The following is a 12,405-nucleotide window of genomic DNA, read 5'->3' as shown; positions in this document are numbered from 1 at the left end:
ACCTACACTGGCTTCTGGTCCGACAATGTCTCAATTTTAAAATTCTCATCCTTAATTTCAAATCTCTTTATGGCCTCATCCCTCTCTATCTTTGTAATCCCTTCTAGCTCTATAACTGTGGAAGCATATGCTGTCCTCCAATTCTGGCCTCTTGAGCACCTCCAAGTTTAATCACTCCTCCGTTGGCTACTGTGACTTCAGCTGGCTAGGCCCTAAGCTCTGGAATTCCTTCCTTTAGCCTCTCTGTCTCTTTACCTCTCTTTCCTCCTTTATGACACTCCTTAAAACCTTCCTGTTTGATCACGCTTTTGATCATCTGTCCTAATATCTCCTTATGGTGTCAAATTTTGTTTGGTAGTGCTCCTGTGAAGGAGTGTGAGTCATTTAGTTACATTAAAGGCACAATACAAATACAAGTTGTTGTCGTGGGTTACTGCTCAACCTTCTAAACTCCAGGTAATATAAGACAAGTTTATGCTGCTTGATTTCATAATTTAACCCTTTAAAACTTGGTATCCTTCTGCTAAATCTACCCTGTATCCCTTCCAAGATCTTCCCTGATGTTTGGTGCCCAAAACTGAATGTAGTACTTTAGATAGGGTCCGACGAAGGCTCTGTACAACTGAAGCACCACTTCCTCACTTTTGAATTCAAACCCCCTTGAGATAAAGGACAGCAGTTCATTAGCCTTGTTGATTACTTTTTATACCAGTCAATCAGCATTTAGTAATTTGTCTACTTGACGACCGAAATCCCTCTTGCTCCTCCACAACTACTTGTCTCTCACCATGAATAACATATTCTAATACTGTCTCTTAGCTCATTTGTTGACCATGTTTGCTTAGCTACACAAGTGGAAACTTTGTCTTTTAGAACTATGTACTGGCATTGCATTGTATCAAATACTTCTTGGAATACATCTTACAGTTAGTGTGTAAATTTACTCCTTAACAGTTCAGCCCTGTTTACTGTATCAATTTATTTCTTTCCCTTCAAAATTTGCCTTAAAAATTTACTTAAAATCTTGGTTTGTGACTCTTCCTTCTCCCTCTTAAGTCCAATTTCAAATGCATATTATATTATGGTCACTATTTGAAAAATGCTTATTTACTGTCAGATTGTTAGCAAATTCTGATTTGTTAGTCATCACCAAATCCAGTGTGGCCTGTTTCCCTGTCTGTTCTAAAAATAGTACTCCTCAGTCATTGTTAGAGAGCTGTGTCTGTGTCAGCAGATGATACTGACTCCCAGGTAGTTAGAGGGAGATAGAAGAGCAAATATTTTGACAATTTGCTAAGAGATGCAAAACAATAGAGCAGTAATAGCAAGGGATTTCAGCTACCCTTGTATAACCTGGGTAGAATTAGTGTAAAAGGTAGAGAGGGTGCAGAATTCTTAAAATGCTTTCAGGGAGCTTTTTTAGCTTGTACATGGTAAGCACAACAAGAGAAGGGGAAGTTCTGGATTTAGTTTTAGGGAAAGAAGCTGGCCAGGTAGAAGGGTTGTCAGTGGGAGAACATTTTGGTGGCAGTGATTGTAATTTAGTTAGAAGTAGCATAGTTATGGAAAAGGACAAAAGATAGACCAGCAGTAAAAGTTCTTAATTAGGGAAAGGCCAATTTTGGATGTGAGTAAGCAAATGTGGACTGGAAACAGCTACTTGAAGGTAAATTACTGGGAGGCATTCAAGGAGGAAATAGCAAGGGTTCAGAACAAATACGTTATCACAAAGAAAAAGGGTTTGATTCCCAAATCAGAAGCCCCTGGATCTCAGGGAGCATACAGGGTAGGATAAGGCAGAAGAGGGAAGCTTATGTCAAGTATCGAGTGCTCAATACTGCAGAAAGCCCAGAGGAATATAAGAACTGCGGAGGGGAAATTAAGTAGGATATTAGGAAAAAGCAGAGACAGCATGAAAAATATTAACAAGTAAAATCAAGGAAAACGCAAAGATCTTTTATAAATTATGACGAAATCACATCTGCTAAATGGAAGCATATTAATTTTGTCTTATTGGAACACTACTGAATTTTTTTTTTACCGGACATTGCACAAACCTTGTTAAAAAAAACCCAACAGAGCTAACCAGCTGAAAACATGGTTGCACATTTGCATTCTGTGAAACAGTTGAATAGAGAGACAATAGGAGTGCTCACTGATTCAATTACCAAAATTGGTCTGGGCAATCATGATCATCAACAATCTTTGTCTATGTAAGAGCCAAAACTCTACACTCCACCGAGTGTGTCTAGAAAGCTTTGAAGTCCAGCAACAACATTGCCTCCCCGCACCACCCGCCCCCCCCCCACCCCGAAGAAGCTGCTTTTTCAAACAAAGAGAGGGTCATATGACTTGCCTGCTGGTCAGACAGGGGGGCTTTTTTGAAATGTGCCACACAGAAAGGAAACAGACTGCAATTTGAAGACAAAAAAGAAGGAAGGTCTCTCTCTCTGTCTCTTTCTCTCCAGCAAAGTCCGAGGGACCCACGGTAGCAGCTTAAGCCTCAAGACTGCAACCGAACTCAAAGATGAAAGCACCTTTCTCCCTGTCTCTCTCTCTCCAGCAAAGTCCCAGGAAAGCCACGGTGGCAACGTAAGCCTCAAGACTACAGAACTTTACAGGCGACCACCGAGAGGACAATTGAAACTTCTCTTTGGCTTTCTGGTACCAGAGAAACAAGTTTGAAATTGTGCACTGGCTCCCAGCGAGAACTCCAAAACCTCAACTTCAACCAAGGACTTTACATCAAAAACCAAAGGCAGTAACTCAATTCCATTTATTGTCAACCTTATATCAACTGCCCCACCCCCAATTCTTTCTCCCCCTCTGTATCTGTTTGTGTGTGTGTTTATCTCGTATGCATACTAGCATGGTTGCGTCACGTATTTTAACTGAGTTAGAGTGATAAAGCTAATAAACTTACATCTTTCTTGTTTAAACCTAAGAAAACCAGTCTGATTGGCTCATTTGCAATTACAATTAGAGAGCAGTGAGCAAAGGCTCACTGAGTGGGTAAGCTAAATCACTGTGTTTTAAAAGATAAACCCTGTTACAGCCAAACCAGGAAAGGGGCAAGAGGGGAGCCTGAGACCCCTTCCTCACCCAATCATAACAAAATATATAAAGAGCATGAAGACCACTGAGGAAAGAGCAGGGCCTATTAGAGAGTAAAAACCTGTGTATGGAAGTGGAAGACATGGGCATGGTTCTCAATGAACACTTTGCGTCTTTCTTCACAAAAGAGGGGGACAATGCACACATTGAGATGGATTTTAAGCAGCCCTCGATGTCGTGATCCATGGCGGGAGGGGGCCTGAAGATGGCTCTGGATGAGGCCCGCCATGGACCTCAGTGCCGGCAGGGCCCAGCCCGATCCTCCCGGTGGCGATGAGGCTCACAATTTGAATATTTAAATCAATAAAATTAATTAATTTAAATATGCTCACCTGCAATCTTGAGGGCCCACCGCGGTATTCGGCCCAGTGGCCGACACTCCAGTGCCTTCAGTTCCACGTCCAGGGAAACGAGGCGCGACAGTGGTGGGGAGGGGCTGGAGCTATGTTTATCAGTGCGGGTGTGGTGGGGAACAGGGTCAAATAAACGTCATGGGAGTAGAGGATAGTGGAAGGGTTGTACTTTAAACTTTGTGCAGTTTGTGTGTGGGGGGGGGGGGTGTTGGTGAAGGTCAGATAATAAATGTTAAGTGTTTTGAGGGGGAAGGACAAATAGTTCGTGTAATTGTTATTGGGCAGTGGAAAAGGCGCATTGGAACTTTATGTAATCCTGGGGGATATCTTTTTAAAAATTTTAAATATGCCAGCAGGGCTGACTGACCTTTAAAAATGGCATCAGCATCTGCGCAAAGGGTAAATGATCCTCATCAGCTATTCAGCTATTTAGATGAGCTACCATGCTTAAGTTCAGGGCCATAAAGATCAGCAGCAAGCTCATAGAATCCAACCCATTACAGTTAAGGAGGAGGAATGGGATATTGAATGGGATAAACAGAGTGAGGGAGGAGATATTAAGGAGTTTAGCATCTTTGAAAGTGGATAAATTGCCAGAACCAGATAAAATGTATCCAAGGCTGTTAAGAGAAGTGTTATGACCAGGTGAGAAAGAGGTCCAGGGTGCCCTTTCAGCCTTCACCTGGTCTTACTGTTACTGGGTTTAATTTTAAACACACTGTATTTTTAGCTCCCCCTTGGTGAATCCTTGTTCACCGCTTTCCAATTATAAGGCAAAGAAACCAGCACCAACAGGTTTTCTTATGTTTAAAGAAGAAAAGCTGAAATTTATTAACCTTAAACTTAAACTCTAATTCGGTTAACGCCCGCGGATGCACGACACGCCCACGCTAGCATGCACACGCTATACACACATGCAGATAGAGTCAGAAAAGAGCAGAAGTAATAAAGTGGAAAGGTTTGAGGCAATCTCTGAAGAGGGATTTTTTTGTTACAGTGCTTCATGATCGCTGTAGAGGCCTTGATTGTAGGTAGATCTTGCTTTTCATTGGGACTCAGTATTCTTCTTAAACTTTGTTCACTGTAGGAGACTTCTCTCTCTAGGGGTTCATGTGTCTTCAGTGGGATTTGGAGTTCCATGAGAAAGAAATGGGAGCAGACAGACAGGCAGGAGAGGCTGTGGCAAGCCAGCCAGGAGAGTTCTTCTCAGTTCAGAAGCATTCTGCTTTCTTGCCTTCTCTGTGGATAGTTCAAAACTGTTCAATTCAGAAAAAAAACCCAGACTGCCAAGCAGGTTAGTCATGTGACTAACTAGTTTGACCACGTTTGTTTGTGTATTCGGCCATCTTAGCAGTCAACCTGGAATGCAAGCTCCCCCACCTTCAACGTCTGGTGATTAAAGTCCATTGTGGGTTGAATGTGTCAGGGAATGGTCCTTTGTCCTTTCCAAGTACTGTCTGTTAATATGCAAATGTCCTTTTTCCAGCCAAGGTCTGGCAGTTCTTGTAAAAAGGCCTTCTCTTCTTCCCAGCAACAATTTGAAATTTAGTGTCCATGTGGTGAAATGCGGCCGTGCAGTAACCCCAATGTACTGCATAGGGAACAAAGAGGCTGTTCTCGACCAACTTTCCCTTTAAGATGTACACTTGCACAGCAGCACAGCAAAATGAAAGGGACTGCAGGGTGCAATAAACAGGCAAAGAGAAATTAGAGGGAATATTGCTTGAACTACATGTCCACAGATCCCTGAATGCAGCAGGACTTGTACATAAGGTGATTAAGAAAGCATATGGGATACTTTCCTTTATTACCAGAGGCAGAAAATATAAAAACAGGAAGGTTATGCTAGAACTGTATAAAACACGAGTTATGCCACAGCTAGAGTATTGCGTACAGTTCTGGTTACAGCATTATAGGAAGGATGTGATCACACTAGAAAGGGAACAGAGGAGATTTACAAGGATGTTGCCAGGACTGGAGAATTTTAGCTATGAGGAAAGATTGGAGAGGTTGGGGTTGTTTTCTTTGGAACAGAGGAGGGGGAGGGGAGATTTGATTGAGGCCTGTAAAATTATGAGGGGCCTAGATATAATGCATAGTAAGGACTTCTTTCCCTTAGCAGAGGTTAATAAGCAGGGGCATAGATTTAAAGTAATTGGTAGAAAGATTAAAGGGGAGCCGAGGAAAATATTTTCACCTAGAGGGTCTGGAACTCACTGCCTGAAAGGTTGGTAGAGGTAGAAACCCTCATCGCATTTAAAAAGTACTTGGATATGCACTCAAAGTGCTGTGACTTACAAGGCTACAGACCAAGAGCTGGAAAATGGGATTGGACTGGATAGCTCTTTATTGGCCAGCACAGACATGATGCGCCAAATTGCCTCCTCTGTGCTGTAATTATTTTTTTTATCTTCTTTTTTTTTAATGGGGATGTGGGCGTCGTTGGCCAGGCCAGCATTTATTGCCCATCCCGAATTGCAGGGGGATGGGAACCTCAGTGGGGAGACTGAGGAGGAGGAAATAAGGATAGAAACGAAAGACAGGAAACAAAAAGGCAAATGTGGAAGGCATAGAAATCAAGGGCAAGAAACAAATAGGGCCATAGTGCAAGGCCTGTTTCTATGCTGTACAACTCTATGACTCTATGACTAAAAATGTTAAAAAGACGAGCCTAAAGGCATTGTGTTTCAATGCGCAGAGTATTCGCAATAAGGTAGGCAAATTTACCATGCAAATAGATGTAAATGGATATGATATTGTTTTGATTACAGAGACATGGCTGCAGGGTGACCAAGGATGGGAACTGAATATCCAAGTGTATTCAATATTTGGGAGGGACAGGCAAAAAGGGAAAGGAGGTGGAGTAGCGTTCTTAATAAAAAGAAGAAATCAATACAATAGTGAGGAAGGATATTAGCTCAGAGAATCCTGATGTGGAATCTGTAGGGTGGAGCTAAGAAACACCAAGGGGCAGAAAACATTGGTGGGGGTTGTATATGGACCCCCAAACAGCAGTGGTGATGTAGAGGATGGCATTAAACAGGAAATTAGAGATGCTTGCAATAAGAGTGCAACTGTAATAATGGGTGACCTTAATCTACATATAGATTGGGCAAACCAAATTAGCAATAATACTGTGGAGCAGGAATTCCTGGAGTGCGCACATGATGGTTTTTTGGACCAATACATTGAGGAACCAACTAGAGAACAGACCATGCGAGACTGGGTATTGTGTAATGAGAGAGGATTAGTTAACAACCTTGTTGTCCGGGGTCCCTTGGGGAAGACCGACCATAATATGATAGAATTTTTCATTAAGGTGGAGAGTGAGAGAGTTGATTCTGAGACTAGGGTCCTGAATCTGAATAAAGGAAACTATGAAGGTATGAGGCACGAGTTGGCTATGATAGATTGGGGAACGTCACTTAAAGGGTTGATAGTGGATAGGCAATGGCTAGCATTTATAGAGCGCATGGTTGAATTACAACAATTGTTCATTCCTGTCTGGCGCAAAAATAAAACAGGAACGGTGGCTCAACCGTGGCTCACAAAATAAATTAGGGATAGCATTAGATCCAAGGAGGAGAAATATAAAATGGCCAAAACAAGCAGCAAAACTGAGGATTGGGAGCAGTTTAGAGTTCAGCAAAGGAGGACAAAGGGATCGATTAAGAAGGGGCAAATAGAGTATTATAGTAAGCTTGCAGAGAACATAAAACTGAATGTAAAAGCTTCTATAGATATGTGAAGAGAAAAAGATTAATGAAGACAAATGTGGGTCCCTTACAGTCAGAAACAGGGGAATTTATAATGGGGAACAAAGAAATGGCAGACCAATTAAATACATACTTTGGTTCAGTCTTCACAAAGGAATTACCTCCCAGAAATGTTGGGGAACATAGGGTCTAGTGAGAAGGAGGAACTGTATGAATTCAGTTTTAGTAGGGAAATGGTGTGAGGGAAATTGATGGGATTGAAGGCGGATAAATCCCCAGGGCCTGATAATCTAGATCCCAGAGTACTTAAGGAAGTGGCCCTAGAAATAGTAGATGCATTGCTTGTTCATTTTTCAAAATTCTATAGACTCTGGAACGGTTCCAACGGATTGGAGGGTAGCTAATATAACCCCACTATTTAAAAAAGGAGGTAGAGAGAAAACAGGGAATTATAGATCGGTTAGACTGACATCAGTAGTAGATGCTCCTGATGGCGGAGGAGTCCAGGACCAGGGGTCACACTCTAAGGATAAGGGGTAAGCCATTTAGGACTGAGATGAGGAGGTATTTCTTCACCCAGAGAGTGGTGAACCTGTGGAATTCTCTACCACAGAAAGCAGTTGAGGCCAAATCATTAAATATATTCAAGGAAGTGTTCGCTATAGTTCTTAGGGCTAAAGGGATCAAGGGATGCGGGGAGAAAGCGGGAACAGGATACTGAGTTTGGATGATCAGTCATGATTGTATTGAATGGCGGTGCAGGCTCAAAGGGCCGAATGGCCTACTCCTGCTCCTATTTTTCAATGTTTTCTGTGTTTCTGTGAGAAGGTGGTGGTGAGCTGCCTTCTTGAACCGCTGCAGTCCATGTAGGGTAGGTACATCCATAGTGCGTTCGGAAGGGAGTTCCAGAATTTTGACCCAGTGACAGTGAAGGAACGGTGATATAGTTCCAAGTCAGGATGGTGTGTGACTTGGAGGGGAACTTGCAGGTGGTGGTGTTCTCATGTATTTGCTGCCCTTGTCCTTCTAGGTGGTAGAGGTCGCGGGTTTGGAAGGTACTGTCTAAGGAGCCTTGGTGCATTGCTGCAGTGCATCTTGTAGATGGTACACACTGCTGCCACTGTGCATCGGTGGTGGAGGGAATTAAGGTTTGTGGATGGGTTGCCAATCAAGCGGGCTGCTTAGTCCTGGATGGTGTCAAGTTTTTTGAGTGTTGTTGGAGCTGTATCCATCCAGCAAGTGTATTCCATCACACTCCTGACTTGTGCCTTGTAGATGGAGAAAGGCTTTGGGGAGTCAGGAGGTGAGTTACTTGCCACAGGATTCCTAGCCTCTGACCTACTGTTGTAGCCACGGTATTTATATGGCTTCTCCAGTTCAGTTTCTGGTCAATGGTAACCCCCAGGATGCTGATAGTGGCGGATTCAGCAATCGTAATGCCATTGATGTCAAGGGGAGATGGTTAGATTCACTCTTGTTGGAGATGGTCATTGCTGGGCACTTGTGTGGCACAAATGTTACTTGCCACTGATCAGCCCAAGCCTGGATATTGTTCAGGTCTTGCTGCATTTCTAGATGGACTGCTTCAGTATCTGAGGAGTCATGAATGGTGCTGAACATTGTGCAGTCTTCAGTGAACATTCCCACTTCTGACCTTATGATTGAAGGAAGGTCATTGATGAAGCATTTGAAGATGGTTGGGCCTAGGACACTACCCTGAGGAACTCCTGCAGTGATGTGTGGAACTGAGATGATTGACCTCCAACAACCACAACCATCTTCTTTTGTGCTAGGTATGACTCCAAGTTTTCTTCCAAGTGGAGAGTTTTCCCCTTGATTCCCATTGATTTCAGTTTTGCGAGGGCTCCTTGATGCCATACTCGGTGAAATGCTGCCTTGATGTCAAGGGCAGTCGCTCTCACCTCACCTCTTGAATTCAGCTCTTTTGTCCATGTTTGAACCAAGGCTATAATGAGGTCAGCAGCTGAGTGTCACCGAGCAGGTTATTGTTCAAGTGCCGCTTGATGGCACTGTTGATGACACCTTCCATCACTTTACTGATGATCGAGAGTAGACTGATGGAGCGGTAATTGGCTGGCTTGGATATGTCCTGCTTTCTGTGTACAGGACAACATCTGGGCAATTTTCCACATTGCTGGGTAGATGCCAGTGTTGTAGCTGTACTGGATCAGCTTGGCTAGGGGCGCAACAAGTTCTGGAGCACATGTCTTCAGTACTATTGCCGGAATGTTGTCAGGGCCAATAGCCTTTGCCTTGAATCATTTCTTGACATCACACGGAGTGAATCAAATTGTCTGAAGACTGGCATCTGTGATGCTGGGGCCTTCAGGAGGAGGCCGAGTTGGATCATCTACTCGGCACATGTGGCTGAAGATTGTTGCAATCGCTTCAGCCTTAGCTTTTTACTGATGTGCTGGGCTCTCCCATCATTGAGGATGGGGATATTTGCAGAGCCACCTCCTCCAGTTAGTTGTTTAATTGCCCACTGCCGATCAAGACTGGATGTGGCAGGACTGCAGAGCTTAGATCGCCAACTTTAAGGGCATTTAAGTGGTCATTGGATAGACATATGGATGAAAATGGAATAGTGTAGGTCAGATGGTTTCACAGGTCGGCGCAACATCGAGGGCCGAAGGGCCTGTACTGCGCTGTAATGTTCTATAAAGATCTGATCCGGTGGGTGTGGTATTGCTTAGCTCTGGCTATCACATGCTGCTTACGCTGTTTGGCATGCAAGTAGTCCTGGGTTGTAGCTTCACTAGGTTGACACCTCATTTTGAGGTATGCCTGGTGCTGCTCCTGGCATGCCTTCCTGCATTCTTCATTGAACCAGGGTTGGTCTCCGGGCTTGATGGTGATGGTAGAGTGGGGAAATATGCTAGGCCATGAGGTTACAGGTAATATTTGAGTACAATTCTGCTGTTGCTGATGGCCCACAGCAGCTCATGGATGCCCTGTTTTGCATTGCTATATCTGTTCGAGGAAGATGGGACTTTGTCTCCACAAGCACTGTGCGGTGATCACTCCTACCAATACTGTCATTGACAGATGCATCTGCAGTAGGCAGATTGGTGAGGATGAGGCCAAGCATGTTTTTCCCTCTTGTTGGTTCCCTCACCAACTGCTGCAGATGCAGTTTAGCAGCTATGTCCTTTAGGACTCGGCCAGCTCGGTCAGTAGTGGTGCTACCAAGCCACTCTTGGTGATTGGCATTGAAGTCCCGTACCCAGAGTGAATTCTGCGCCTTTGCCACCCTGAGTGCTTCCTCCAAGTGGTGTTCAAAATGGAGGAATACTGCTTCATCAGCTGAGGGAGGGTGGTAGGTGGTCATCAGCAGGAGGTTTCCTTGCCCATGTTTGACCTGATGCCATGAGACTTCATGAGGTCAGGAGTTGATGTTGAGAACTCCAAGGGCAACTCCCTCCCTACTGTAAACCACTGTGCTGCCACCTCTGGTCGGTCTGTCCTACCAGTGGGACAGGTCATACCCAGGGATGGCGATGGTGGTTTTTGGGACATTGTCTGTCAGGTATGATTCTGTGACTATGACTATGTCAGGCTGTTGCTTGACTAGTCTGTGGTACAGCTCTCCCAACTTTGTCACAAGCCCCCCGATGTTAGTGAGGAGGACTTTGCAGGGTCAACAGGGCTGGGTTTGCCATCGTCATTTCTAGTGCCTAGGTCGATGCCAGGTGGTCCATCCAGTTTCATTCCTTATTGACTTTGTTGCGGTTTGATACAACTAAGTGGATTGCGGGGTCATTTCAGAGGGCATTTAAGAGTCAACCACATTGCTGTGGGTCTGGTGTCATATGTAGTTCAGACTAGGTAAGGACGACAGATTTCCTTCCCTAAACGACATTAGTGAACCAGATGGGTTTTTCCTGACAATCGATAATGGTTTCATGGCCATCATTAGACGAGCTTTTTAATTCCACTTTATTAGTTGAATTCAAATTCTTCCTTCTGCTGTGGTGGGTTTTGAACCCATGTCCCCAGAGCATAAGCTTGGGTCTCTGGGTTACTCGTCCAGTGACAATACCACTCGTCAGTGCCTCCCCCAATTTCTATGATTCTATGGTGGAACATTAGTGTGTTATGCCTCTTGGGCTATTTAATACTTCTGGTAGCTCTTTCCTGGTTTTGCTCCTGATTCCACAATTACCTCTGGTGTAATATTTTAGGAGAAAAGCAATGTCTAGGCATTGATAGCAAGGAAATTAATTGAGTTAAAAAAAACTATCCCTGACATAATGTTGCCTGTTCCGTACTACACCTAGAAGGCAACATGTGGAATCTTATTAATAGGATAGACAAGCAGCACTAATGCAAATTCTGAACACTCTCATGACATTCCCTGCTCAAAAGCTTTACAGCAAGTACTTGACAGGTGCTTTGTTGGTGGAAATCAAATGTTCTCTACAGGATGCAACATTTCTGCATATATTGCAATATTGCTATTCATTTAAAACATTGCACTGATGACAATTTCTAGGCTTTAATGCAAAAGCTACTAATAACTATGAATGCATTTGAAATTGTGATGATGCCAATATCTCAGGGTTGAGGAAGATCTGATATACCGGTCATTTAATGACTACAAACTACCAAATACAGAATCATTTCATACTTAAGCACCACTTTTTCTCTGTCTTTGCTTTACTTGTAATTAGCAAGTATGCATTAATGGGATTCTTCAAAGAATCAAAAATTGCCATTATCCCTTTCACTTCCCAGCTGGGAATCTTCACAAGTTGCCATTAAAGCATGAAAATCTGGTGGTTATTTGGTTGTCTTTGAATGCTGCTTTTTAAAATTCTGATAGATAAACTAATTGTGTTGATTAAAAATGACACAACTAATCATATTCGTTGAGAGTACAGAACAGTTACGGATGGCACGTTGTCACATTGGATAATTTTGCACCAGCTACAACCAAGCACTTATTTTCTTGTATATTTCTTGTAACCTAATTTAACTTCAAAAATCATTTCATTCAAATCTATCTCCTTTTAAGGAATTTAAAAGCTAATTTGCGGATGTCACCAAATTGGAAGTATTAATTAATACTGAGGAAAACTGAGACAAAATACAAGAAGGTGTTAATGAACTTGCAGAAATAGCATTTAAATGCGAAATGAATTTCAGTATAGAAATGTGCAAAATGGTTCATTTTGAAAGGAGAAATAAGGAGGCTACTT

This window comes from Heterodontus francisci, chromosome 1 (assembly GCF_036365525.1).
Source record: "Heterodontus francisci isolate sHetFra1 chromosome 1, sHetFra1.hap1, whole genome shotgun sequence".
Classification (NCBI taxonomy): Eukaryota; Metazoa; Chordata; class Chondrichthyes; order Heterodontiformes; family Heterodontidae; genus Heterodontus; species Heterodontus francisci.
The sequence above is the reverse complement of the archived record's forward strand: the minus strand, read 5'-3'. Positions refer to the sequence as shown.